Source organism: Dermochelys coriacea, chromosome 8, assembly GCF_009764565.3.
Source record: "Dermochelys coriacea isolate rDerCor1 chromosome 8, rDerCor1.pri.v4, whole genome shotgun sequence".
NCBI classification, from domain to species: Eukaryota; Metazoa; Chordata; order Testudines; family Dermochelyidae; genus Dermochelys; species Dermochelys coriacea.
Window position 1 is genome coordinate 36,291,615 of NC_050075.1, and position 12,805 is coordinate 36,304,419.

General features: G+C 48.6%; 1 protein-coding gene across 1 annotated transcript in view; it reads left to right on the forward strand.

The window, feature by feature from the left end:
* The window catches only part of PSD2 (pleckstrin and Sec7 domain containing 2), a 136,012-nt gene that overhangs the window by 38,915 nt on the left and 84,292 nt on the right, over positions 1 to 12,805 (forward strand). The gene's annotated exons all lie outside the window — the stretch shown is intronic.

Below are 12,805 nucleotides of genomic sequence, written 5' to 3' on the forward strand. Positions count from 1 at the left end.
CCAGAAAAGGTTTTTAGCACTACTGTGCCTTTCCCTTGCTGGAGAGAGGGAGTTTACAGATCTCCCTGAACACACACCACAAAACAAACAGTGATAGCTGCTACAGGGTCAGAGGGGAACAACCTGGGAGAGAGCAGAAATGAGAGAGAAGGAGATCCGTGGCCACAGTAGGTTATAAAACGCTAGAAATACACATGCCTGCTTTCCACCCCCAGTGGCCCAGTGTATGTAACAATTGCTAGTACTGTGGTTTTATGTCCCGTTCTCCCCCACTCCCATGACTGGAAGTTTACGAGTCTGCTACTGCCTCAGTCCCAATGGACTTGGGGTCAGATTTTTAAAACTGTTTAAGCACCTAATTCCCAATGAAGTCAACGGGAGTTAGATGCCTAAATACCTTTAAAAATCTGGCCCTTGACCAGGGTACTGGAATGAGGGGTGCTGGGGATGTGGACCCTTAGTTCATGCCACAGCAGCTCATGCTTTATGTAAGCGGGGAAATAGTCCCGCTATTGTGGGGAACTTTTCTGGCTTCTGCACTACCCCAGTGAAGTGGGCTAGCAAAAGGATCTGAGTCCTTGCTCCCACTTCCTTGACCCAGTGGCCTCCCTGCCCTTGAGGACCCCCCTTCTACCCTCTTGTCTGGCAGAGTCCTCGTAACCCCAACAAGGCTGGGCCCAGGATTCCTGGGGGGCTCGACCCCCAACCCTGCTGTGGTCACCTAGGACAGGGGCTAGGGTGTCCCCACTCCACACTGGACACTTCTCTGACCCACTGACCACTACATACAATTTAAAGCAAATGCAAATTATTTAATCAACAATTAATTTTAAAAAGAATAAGGAAAAATGGGAAAGGTTAAAGGAAACACATCACCCCGCTCTGTGGCAGAGAACATCACAAAGGGTGTCTCTGGAATGTCCAGGCAGTTCACAGTCTGTTCCTTGGAAGTCCCAGGCCTTCTTCTCAGGCCATGGCTGTGCTGCAGGGATGCTGTGGGTTGGACACTTGCTCTGGTGGTGGCCACACGCTCTCAGGCTCTAAGTCTAGGACCCTTCTTCCCAGTGTCGCCCCCCGCCCTGTTGGGGTTATGATCCAAGCCTGGCCTGCAGAGCCCCTTGGCTGAGGCATCTCCCTGTGCTGGGCACGCTGCCCAGGGTCCCCCTCGCTCTCCCCAGCTGCTCACCGCACTCAGCTCCGGACTGCTCCAGCCCCAGCTGCACCACTCTGTCTCCACACTGCTGCTGCTGTTCTGCCTCCAGCTCCCTGGGCTGCTTCTTTGGCCCCTCTGCCTTTGGTTGCTACAGCTCTGCTCCCAGGACAGGTCTGCTCTGCTGGCTGCTTCTGTAACTCTGCTCTGCTCTGTAACAAAACCTGCTTCCTGGGCTGCTTTTCTGGCTGCTCTGGCTCTGGTTGCTGCAGCTCTGCTCCCAGGGCAAGTCTGCTCCCTCTGGGCTGTGCCTCTGGCTTTGGGGCTGCAGCTCTGCTCCCAGGACAGGGTCTGCTCTCTCTGGATCTGGCACAGTTCTGCTCTCCAGCTCAGCTTGCGCCCCTGCTTTCTCGTTAGCTCAGCCCCCCTCTGTCTGACCCAGGCAATTCCAGCTCACACGGAGGACGGGACCCGCCCTGTCATTCAGACCGACCTGGAGCATTGGCCTCTCCCCATTGTTCCTGGGGACTGTCAGTCTCGGTCCTGATTCCCCATCGACCCTTCCCCCTTTTTAGTACTGGGAGCTAGCAACTAAAACACTCCCACTGAATGTTAGTAAGTGGTCAACAGTCCCCTTACATTTAGATCAATAGGTGTTAGGTTCATTCCCTTCAGATGCCCTCGTGGAGGGTGTCTTTCCAAGGATTAACTGGGTTTGGTGCATGGGGAGAGGGAAGGCTGGAATGGTCCTTTTCCTTATAAATCCCCTGGCTAACAACAGTTCCTCTCTGTGCAGCTCTCCTGCTCTCTGTGAAAAGGAAGCAGTCACTTCTGGTGCACCGGGCTGTCTCTGCCCCAGGACCCGGGGGAGCCCCCAGTGCGGGGTTAGAGATCTACAGGGGGCAGGTCAGGGGCAATACAGAGTGCTGGTTGTGGTACTGGAGATGCAGGCATTGTCCCACCCCAACCCTCATGGAACAACCCATGGAGACTTAATGCAACCTGTAGCTTGATTTGCTATTTCACAGCCCCCTCTGTGCTGGGAATCCTGACTTGAGGGAGAAGGGGGGATCTCTGACCATGCAGCTGCTATTGGAGGGAACCAAGGAGAGCCACACTGTGGTCCAGAAGTGGTAAGGATGCACTGGACTTCTGTGCAGATGGCACTGACCTCCTCAGGATCCCCCAGAATCTATCGGGTTTGCTAATGGAATTGCTACCCCTTGCACTCCCCTGTGGAATGAGTTGGGGAGCGCTCTGCGAGGGGATCTGCATGGGATTTTCTGCTTTTCTCCCCTAGGTATTTCCATGGGCACTAGTGGTCCAAGCCCTAGTCAGCACAGAGTCATTGTCCTAGGTGATTCTTGCACTGCAGTACATGTGGGAATCACAGCAGCAGAAAGAGGCCAGGAAGCTGCAGGGAGTCCAAAGAAGAGCAATGAGAGTGGTTAGTGAGGTGCCCAGTCTGATGTGAGAGGAGAGAGTACAAAGATCTGGAATGATTCTGGATGGGGATGTGAGAACAGTTTCACAAGGGTGCAGGTACCAAGCAGGGAGGCAGATCATTCAGGATGGTACCAGCGCATAGCGAGGTCACAGTGACGCAGTGAATGTGTGTGAATATTAGGGAAAGTTTCCTAATGTGAGATCAATGATGTTGTGGAGCAGTCTTTTTAGAAAAGAGATGGCAACCCCATTGCTTGACTAATGCAGAACCAGCATGGACAAAATCAAACGGTGTTTGGCTGATGTTTGTTTGAGTCCCAAGTAGCTACTCAGTTCCCTAAGAATGAGTTTTAATTCATGTCAATGTCTAGGGCATGGTTGTCTTCCTTGATGCCTTCTGCTAGATGGTAGTTTAGCAACAGGGAGGGCGGGCTGGACACTTTGCAAGCTGGAGAGCAGCAAATTGTGCTGCTCACCAGGACCAACAACCTGAGACTGGGAGAAACTTCACATCAGTTCATTGAAACGGCTCTTCCGAGGTCTGGCCAAGGGCTAACAGCGATAGTGGTGACCCTCTGAGAGATTTTTCCTGACCAAAGCCAGAAGCAGCAGCAACATGGCTTCAGTGAACATACAGGGCATCAATTAACAATCTAATAAAAGAACTGGTGTAAAGTGACACATGCTAATATCAATGGAATCATGAATATATTCCACAAGCTTCGAACTAATGGAGGAATAAAGCCTTCTTTCAGATCACTTGCAGAACAGCTCTCCGCTGAAGAATTAGGGCACAAGAAAGATGCAACGGTGGTCCACCATTGGAGGAGGAATGATTTGAAGGTGCTGGGCATGCTAAAGGTGTGAAGTTGTGAAATGGCAGACCAATGGTTTGGAGAGAATACAGGCAGCCTGTGTTCCGTATTCCAAGAACTTGTTTTGCTATTTATGTATTTACTTAGGTTTATTTATAATGTGTCTTAAATTCTAAGCCCAGTACACAGGGAAAAACACACCCCAGAAACAACTGCAAAATGCTTATATAATGTCAGCACTATAACTGACAGCCCTGCTAGGAAGCATCTCTTGGTTACCAGGAGGGAGCCAGATTCTTTCCCTCTTTTCCAACTGCCTTGTGCTGCTCAACAGTCTGTTGTGTCACAGTTATGAAAGCATCATAGTTATGAGAGGTTGAATCATCCGGGGTGGGGGCAAATTCATCATTGGTGTAAGCAGGTGCAACACCACTAAAATCCACAGAGATCCATCTGCTTGCACTAGGGCTGAATTTGGCCTGATATGTCATAACCAATGTTTCTTCATTCATTAACTGCAAAGCTGGCCATCCCCCACTATATTCTGGCCTTGAATAGCTTATGTGACTCATTAGGTGAGACCAAATTCAGAGCTGGGGGGAGTAGGTGAAGTTCTGTGGAAGTCAGTGGAATTGAACCAGTTCTGAATTTGGTCTATTCTTTTACTTTTTGTAAATGAATTTATTGTTCTTTGTTGTCCACCGTTTTGTGCAGTGAATGCCTGTCACAGACCATCTAAACCCTATTTAATATATCCTAATTAGTAATTAATAGTTAACTGATAATTCATTTATAATTATCAATTCATTTGCATTTATAGAGCATGTTTCATCCAAAGATCTCAAAGGACTTTAAAAAGGTGAGTCAGTCCCATTAACCCATTTTGCAGATAGGGAAACTGAGTTGCCCAAGGTCACCTAGTGAATCAGTGTCAGAGCTGGGAAAAGAACTCTGGGCTCCACAGACCTGGTCCCATGCCCAACCTCTGTATGTGTTAGCAACATTTTCACATGAAATATTTAGTAACAAACAAGGAAACAGCAACCACTTTGGATGTGTCTGCTGTCATTTGCATACATTAGCATACATTTGCGCACTCCCATTTACATACATTTCTACTCTGATTTATGCAAATTCCCCTACACAACATTCAGCAAAGCCTTCATTTTCCCAAGCCTCGCTAAAGTTTTCACTCTGTGTTTTATCCCTAAGCCCAGTTCTCTGCCATCAGCTGCTCGGGACTGGGTGGAGCCTAGATGGTGAAGGAAATTCTCATGGGAGCAAGGTTGGAAGGGTGGAGGGCAGACGGGTCTGCCAGCATGGATCTGACTGCAGAAGCAGAGCCCAAGGCTGGTATGAAGGGTAGTAAGATGGTCCAGGGGTTAGGGTCCCTGCTCTACCACAGGCTTCCTGTGTGACCTGGGGCAAGTCACTTGGCACCTCACTCCCAGTGATTTCAGTGCAAGTTAGAAGCCTATGTGCTCTTGAGGATCTGAGCCGTAGCCACTCTGTTGCCTTAGTTCCCCATCTGTAATGTGGGGTTCCTTCCTTCCCTGTCGGAGATGGTGTGAGGAGAACTACATCACACATCACAAGGTGCTCAAATAGTGCAGTAACAAGGCTGGATAAGTACGTTGGACCAACAGCACCCTCGTATATCCCCGGTAACACTGCTGCTTTCAGCTCCAGCCTGACTCTTTGCAGCTGCTTATAGTAACGACTCTCTCTGCTGCCTGTAGCGTTCTTACTGCCAGTCACCTGATACGTTCTTCTTCTTCTTTATAACATGGCTGTGCCGAGGGGCGATCTGGGCCCCACTGAGTTCCATGCTGTACACACACACGCACTGTTGCAGGATGACTGGCCCCTTTAGTACCAGCCCCTGGGCCTGCTCAGTCACCTCCCAACTGGGCTGATGAGAAGCAACTGGCCCATGTAAAGAGGAGAGACTGCACCCGAGGAGGAGTGAGGCAGGGGCAAGTGAGAGCAGCCTGAGAGCACAGGTGTGAGGAAGGTGCTGCAGTTGGGAGGGCTGGGGAGCCCTGCTGCATTATGGGAAGGCTTGTGTAGTGGCCCCTAGGAATGAAGAGAAGAGCCAGTGTGGGCAGTGTAAGCTGGGCCCAGAGCTAGGGATTGGCTCGGGAGGGTAGATCCCATGGGCAGGGTAGAACTAACAGAGGAGGAGGTTTGGGGGAGTGAGATACTGCAGGGAGCCCTCTCACAGAAGATCTGAATTGGGGCCACAGGAGAAGACACAAGGGAGAGGAGTGGGCTTAGGAGTCTTGGCTGGATGGCCTGGAGAATGGGGCCCTGGGGCAGAGGGGTTAATTGCTCTCTGGTGGGCAGGGTGACCTGATTTTTATATGGACGGTCCCAGTATTTGGGGTTTGTCTTACATAGGTGCCTATTACCTCCTACCCCCGTCCCAATTTTTCATACTTGCCATCTGGTCACCCTACTGGTGGGGGACCTGGAAATGGTGACCTTTGAATGAGATTCAAGAGCTGCTGCATTGTAATTTTGGGGTTTGGGGAAGAACTGATTTTCCCATGAGGGATCTGTGGACTGTGCCAGTGTTGCTGCATAAAGGGTTTGAGAGATGCTAGTCGTTTGCACAGTCAGATGAAGGGGAAACAGAGGTGGGCTGCACCTGTATTGCCTAAATTGGCTGCAGGAGGGTGCCTGTGACGGGGTTTGCCCTGAAACACTCACATAGTGAAAGACAGTGCCTGCCTCAAAGAGCTTACAGTCTAAATACTGGTTTCAGAGTAGCAGCCGTGTTAGTCTGTATTCGCAAAAAGAAAAGGAGTACTTGTTAGTCTAAATATTGAAGACAGACACAGGGTAGGTGAGGAAACCAACGCAGAGAGAGGCAAAATGACTCACCCAAGATCATACAACAGGGCCATACAGCCCAGGTCTCCTCCTGACTCCGAGACCAGTGCTTTATCCACTAGATCACTCTGCCTTCCCCTGTGCACAGGCAGAGCAGCTCAGATACATAGCACACTGACAGTATCTCTCTGCTTCTCCCCTCCCAGCACACCTCCAGTAGGCAATGCAGGATTTGGTCCTTTAGGGAACCTGTAAGTGAGTTTCCTTTACCACTGAGATCAAATCGTTTTTCTTATAAGTCGTCTGAGTTATTTGAGTTCATGGAAATACTTTCATTTAATTAGGACTTCAAAACAGCAGGGGGATCTTTAATTTAAAAGAAAATTCATCAAACTTTTTTCAAATGGGGTGCCCCATGTCAGAGTCTTAGACAGCTATCATGGCCCTAAGTTTGAAAATGTTGGCCTCTGCCAATGCATTTCTTCCACAGAAGATTAATGGACAGAGAGTGCTCCAGTTCCATTCAATAAAACCTTAACACAACTCTTCAGGAGGCTGCTGCCTTCAGTGCAGAACAAGGCCTAATTTCACTCGTGTTCTTTCCAAACACAGGACTCAGTACTGCCAATACAGCAAATGCAGGTCTATGTTATTATGACTAATTAACCAGCAAGAAAAGAAATGTAAACAACTTTATGCATAAAAATCCAGCTCAGTTCAGTTGCATAAATAACCATTATTCTGCATGTGTCACCATAAGCATTAATGATGGAAAGAATGATTGGAAAAGACAGCTTAGGCAATTTGATATATCATTACACCAATAGAGTTACAAAGGCTTATGAGTATAATGCAAGTAAATATATGGATCCTAGCGTATGTATAAAGCAAACTCCTTCCATGCTATTTAATATCTTAGTATTAAACTCTTCTTTGTGGGCAGGCCACTCCAACACACAAGATCAAGTTCAATCAGAGTCAGGGTCTCACCTTGTCTTAAATCTCGGGGCTTGTCTATTCGGCACAGTAGTGCACAGCAGTGGGGTGTGAATTCTAATGCACACCAATGATTCACCCACTAACTGGTTTGGGTAGACCCTGCTGGTGCACATTAAAAGTGCATGCTAACAAGGTACTGTTTGGAATGGGACTATGTTAATGCGCACTAGGGAACTTTTAGTGTGCGCCAACAGTGTCTATGCAGGCCAGTTAGTGCGTGACATGTTGGTGTGCATTAGAATTCACGCCCCACTGATGTGCAGTATTGCATCATGTAGACAAGCCCAAGGCTGAGTGTTGACTGAGTCAGGTCCAAGACGTGTCTATGGGCCCGAGTGTTAGAGAGTCTATTTCTAATCTCTGTGAAAACTCTTTCTTGTTGGTGAGGGATAAAAATCTTTTGACCTTGACTGTGATGGTCTCGCTTCATCTCTGATGAGAGGTGTCACCTCACTTTGTTTCCCTCTTGGCACTGGTGTTGACTGGTTGCAGGCTGCTTCCCCAGGAGTCGATGCCCGCCTTCCTTCTCTGCACTTGGGTTGCAGATGCTTATGTTCAGGGTGGCTTTCCCTATGTACAAAAGATAGTCACTGCATGTTCTTTGTGTCTTAGCGGCATGGATCTTGGGAGCCAACAGTGCAATTTCTGATTGCATTATCTCTTACCATTCACATGGGTTCTCTCTATGGGGAGCTCAAAGGCTGGCAACAACAAAGGTAAAAGGTCTGGAAGGTAGACATGGATAGGCTAAAAGGAGTGAATGTGTTCAGGCTGGATAAAAGAAGACAGTACGGGGGAAGCTGGCACTGCTTTGTAGACAGAGGCTCCAGCACATCCAATGGGACCATCTGTTCTGAGAACTAAAATTCTCTCTCACCCCCACACAAGTGTGCTGACTTTTTGGGAGGGTGCGGTAAGAAGGCAAGGGCCCAGAGCTTCTCGTTAGTCAATACAAACAGAACACAGAGTAACGAATGGGCTTCAGCTGCAGGAGGGGAAATTTAGGTTAGCTGTGACGGTAATGTTGCAAACAATTTAGCAAAGGAAGAGGTTGCCAAGGCAGGCTGTGGAATCTCCATTGTGGGTGCTGATTAGAGATATGAGATCAGGTGGATGGCCTCTCCGACTTTCCTCCTGTTTTGCAGGAAGGAAGGGATCACTCTGGTCAGGAACTTATTTCCATGTGATGGAACTTGCCCTGCAGGGCAGAGTGAGGGGTGACACGGAGTAGTTTTAAAGAGTGAAATTCAGCGAAACTCACAAATCTGTTGATGTTGGTGTTTTTCTTAAAGCCTGAGCACCTGGAGTCAGGTGAAAATCTCAGCTTTCATTTACAAATTAAAGTTTCTAGCCCTTGAGGGTGTGGAGACAAGCTTAAAATGTGAGCCCTGATGGCTCAAAAGCTAGAGGATCAGTTAAAAGAACTCAAGAGTTATTTATTAAATCTCATGACTTTGGAGTGGCCTTATGATATTTCAGTGCTTGGGGTTGGCAAAGCCAGGTTTGTCCTCACCTGCTGTCCTTCACTGGCTCCCCTTCTCCAGTGCATCAAGCACATACGTCCTGTCCTCACCTTTCAGGCCTAACCCCAGAGAGCCCTCCCCTACCTTTCCAGTCTAACTGCTTATCACAATGCCAGCCCCACCTTCTGCCTCCCAACGATGCCAGCTTCAATCACCTGCTTGTCTGCTTCCCCAGTAAGCACCGTCACACTGCCTCCTCTGCTGCCCCGGTGCACGGGAAGGATGCCCCATTAGAGCCCAGAGAGCTGTCACTGGGTCTGTGTTTGAATCCCTTTGTAAACCCTACATCTGCCCGGGTTTGTAACAAATCACTGGCATTGGGTAGGCTGGCAGCTCATATCACTGATCACACACTTCTGTGTCTGCTACAACCCTGATCCCTTTCCACTCCCACCGGCCTGTCTATTAGTCACCGGTCACCTCTTGTCTGTGTCTTATTACACTGCGAGTTTTCTGGGGCTGGGAGTGGCATTGAGACACATTGGTATGTCAGTGCCCAGTGCTTTGCAGCTCTGATCCCTGGCTGGGATCCTGAGGTTTAGGGCAAACTAGTGATAATAATGAAGCCTTATAAAGCATTGGCCATCCACCTGCCTGCCCAGTAATGCTGTGCAGGGCATCAGTCTCCACGCTCACTAAGAACGATAAAGGGTCAGTGAGCGAGTTAGAGGGCGGGGCCCCTCAGTGTGTCACTGCACAGCGTCACCTCTTTGAATTTGCTACCCTGAAGAAGGCAGTGGCTGTGCAATAGTGAAAACGGCTGTGGTGAAAAATGCAGCTTTGCAGCCTGAGCCCAGCAGAGCAATCAGCTGCAGCAGGATGTGCATTCACCCCGCGTCCAGCTGAGATCTTCCAAGACACTTCAAACCTGCCTGATGTTCTGAAAGTGTAGAGCACTCACCCACCCTCTGGCACTGGGAAGGGGTCCCAATCTGGGCACCTGCCACAACCCTGGGTTTCCTGGCCCCCAGACTTGGGTAACTGCTGCCATTGCAGAATTTCACTCTTGCTCCAAGGACCCAGTGAGCAGAGGCTCACAGCTCTACATGGCAGATGCTCTTCAAAGGCCACTACAGGAAACCCAGTCACTACAGTCACAATGGATCCCCCCACTTTTTCAGGCCTTGTGGTGCCACTGCCCCAGCTCCCCTTACGCTTCCCAGCAGGCCCCTAGTGCCATGTTCCAGCACTTCTTCTCTTAGGACTCCACAGCAGTGTCGAATAGTACCGAAGCCTTGGCCAGAGTCTGCGCCTCAGACCTGTCCCACTGAATTGCAGATTGCATCAGCCACCCACGCAGGGCTACCAGGGAGTGGCTTACTACTGCCAGGGGCCTTGTCTCAGGTATTTAAAGTGAAGTCATCAGCCCCTTCCCCCCAGCCTCCAGGAAGCCCTCCCCCCTCCACCCGCCTCTTCCAGCATTAGTTGGGAGCCACATGGCCACTTTCAAACACGCCCTTTCTAGCATGAGCCCAATGTTGGGTTTTGTCAATAGAAACTGAATTTAGAGAGGATATCAACACTGGAAATTGTGTGGCTGTTGGACCACAAAACTGCTGCTGAAAGGGCCACTCTCTCTTCCCTGCCCCCTGCTGCCCCAGGACAACGCTCTCTTTCCTCCTTTTGATCCTCCTCTGCTTAGGAAGCTGAATCTGCTGACCTAACACCTCTCCCGTTGTAGCCTTGTTTTGACCCATGTTTATCCTTAGAAGCAGCCTTGGTTTCCTTTTGGACCATCACAGCAATGGGATATCACCTCCTTCACTCCAAGTCTGTTTGAGGGGTCCAGGGTAGCTGGGCAGCTTTGCCTGGAAGGTTTAAACCAGGAAGCTGAACTGGGAGCTGGGTTAGGGCCCTGATTCAGGTTCTTCAGATGAAGCACTTAGGAGAGTGGGAGGGGAATGCATCCCAAGAACAGAGGGAAAGAAGGGGTGGAGGGATGAGAGAATGGAGGCAGAAGAGAGAAAGTGAGAGGGAATGACAGAGGCTAGGGTGAAACAAGAGCCTTTGGCTTTCTTTGCAGCCAAACCCTTTTGATATTTAAAATGAGGCATGCTGGTTTATGTTAAGAGGGGTAAAAGGGAAGTAAGGGGGAAGAGGGTAAAAGGGAAGTAAGGGGGAAGAGAGTAAAAACATTTTCCCCTGTTTCCTTGAAAAGTTAAAAGAAAGGTGATCTGCTAAGGGTTTTTAAGCATTGGATTTGTATCCTTTTTTTGCTGCTTTATAATGGAGATAGAGGTCTGGAAGGAGTCTTTTTAAGAGTGTATGTGACTCTGTTCACTGTAGAAGTTGTGGGTATAGCAAATCTGGTCATCCCTGGTTTTGCAGCAGGACATCTCAGAGGGCTTTCGGATATTTATTGTGGTCTCTCCCTCCTTCATGGGAAAGGTGAAGGTGTTGGATCTTTAACCAAGACATCGACTCTGCACAATCATAGAATCATAGAATATCAGGGTTGGAAGGGACCTCAGGAGGTCATCTATTCCAACTCCCTGCTCAAAGCAGGACCAGCTCAGTCATTGATGTTAAATCGGGGCCAAACAACTCCAAGGGTGGGATGCTGTAGTGAGCCGCTCAGGCGTGCAGTCCAGAACTCACAACCCGGGGAGAGGGTGCAAAGGCGCCGTTAAGTCAACTTCGTGCTCTCCCACTCCTGGGCTGTTCTGGGGGCTTTGGAGGCCCTGGTGGAAATTAGACAGCTCTAGCAGCCTCTCCAATTTATGACAGCCTCCCCACAGGTTGCCCTATGGGCTGCAACGCTACTCAAAATCTCTGCAGTGTTGGGTGCTGTGTCCTTTGACACACCCTCTATGCAGGGGGTTCTCAGGAAGAGGCCTTATGGCTTTCAACCACAGCTCCTGTACCAGGGCTGCCACTTGGTCTCCTAGGGACCAGTTACACTGCCCCGGCCCTTTTGTTCAGCCTAAAGGCACCAGAACGGGGGTTAGGGTCTCACCCAAAGAATTTTAAACAGGCTGAAAATCCTTTTCCCTCTCTGGTCCTCAGTGTTCACTTGTAATTGTAATTGGTTCTCCAGGCATCATAATCTTCCAGGGCAGATGAGATCTGAATTTCTAATGTCAAAATCAAGCAGGAAAAAATAAAATCCTTGGAAAAACAAATCAGTAACTGGGCAGTCTAGCCCTTTTGAGGAGTTCGACACCAGCCAATCCTATTGCATAACATGGCCTCTTTAAGAAATAGGTATTTAAGGGAGCAGCAGACAAGCTGGTGAACGGGACTAGCTGGTAATCATGGAGCTACCTCCCAAAGATGCGAAAAGTCTAGCTGTTAGCTGGCTCAGGGAAGCAGGGCTGTAATCTGGCTACCAGTGGGCTAGGGGGCAGATGGCTTGAATTACACAGCTGGTCATTTCTTGGCATGCAAATAGAGTTATACTGACCTAAAGCTGGGGTAGTGGAGTAGTGACTCAGCCTCAGGAGGTTCGTGTGAGCTTCCCAACCATTCCTGCTCACCGTTATTCTTAGAGGCACCTTTTCAGACGAGCACATAGACACATTCAGCCCCCTGACAATTCAGCGCTGCAAACAAATGCTTCCCGAGTGCTGCTTTGAACTTTAGAGCTGGGTGGGAAATTCTTGTCCTGTCTCAGGAAAATGTCTGAGATTTTTTAAAAAAAATGTTCACACACAAATTGAGAGGAAAAGTTGAAAGTTCAATTTTTTTCACAAACTGAAAAAAAAATCTGTTCAGGTCAATTGAAACATTTTCTTTGGGAATTTTGGTAGATGTTGACCTTTTTACTTTTTGTAAATTGTTTTACTATAATCAGTTTACATTTCACAAAAAATATCATTTCAAATGGAAAAAACGGAATATTTTGTTTCAAAAACATCAAAATGGGATTTTTCATTCATTTTGAAGAAAAATTTCCAAATAATTGTTGACAGGAGAAATTCACCGAAGAAGACAACCCTTTCCAGCAAACGGTTTTCATTGTGATGAATCAGCATCTTCTGACAAAAATGTTTCATCAGAAAATTCCCACCAACTCTTTGCAGCATGCACTTTGGTAA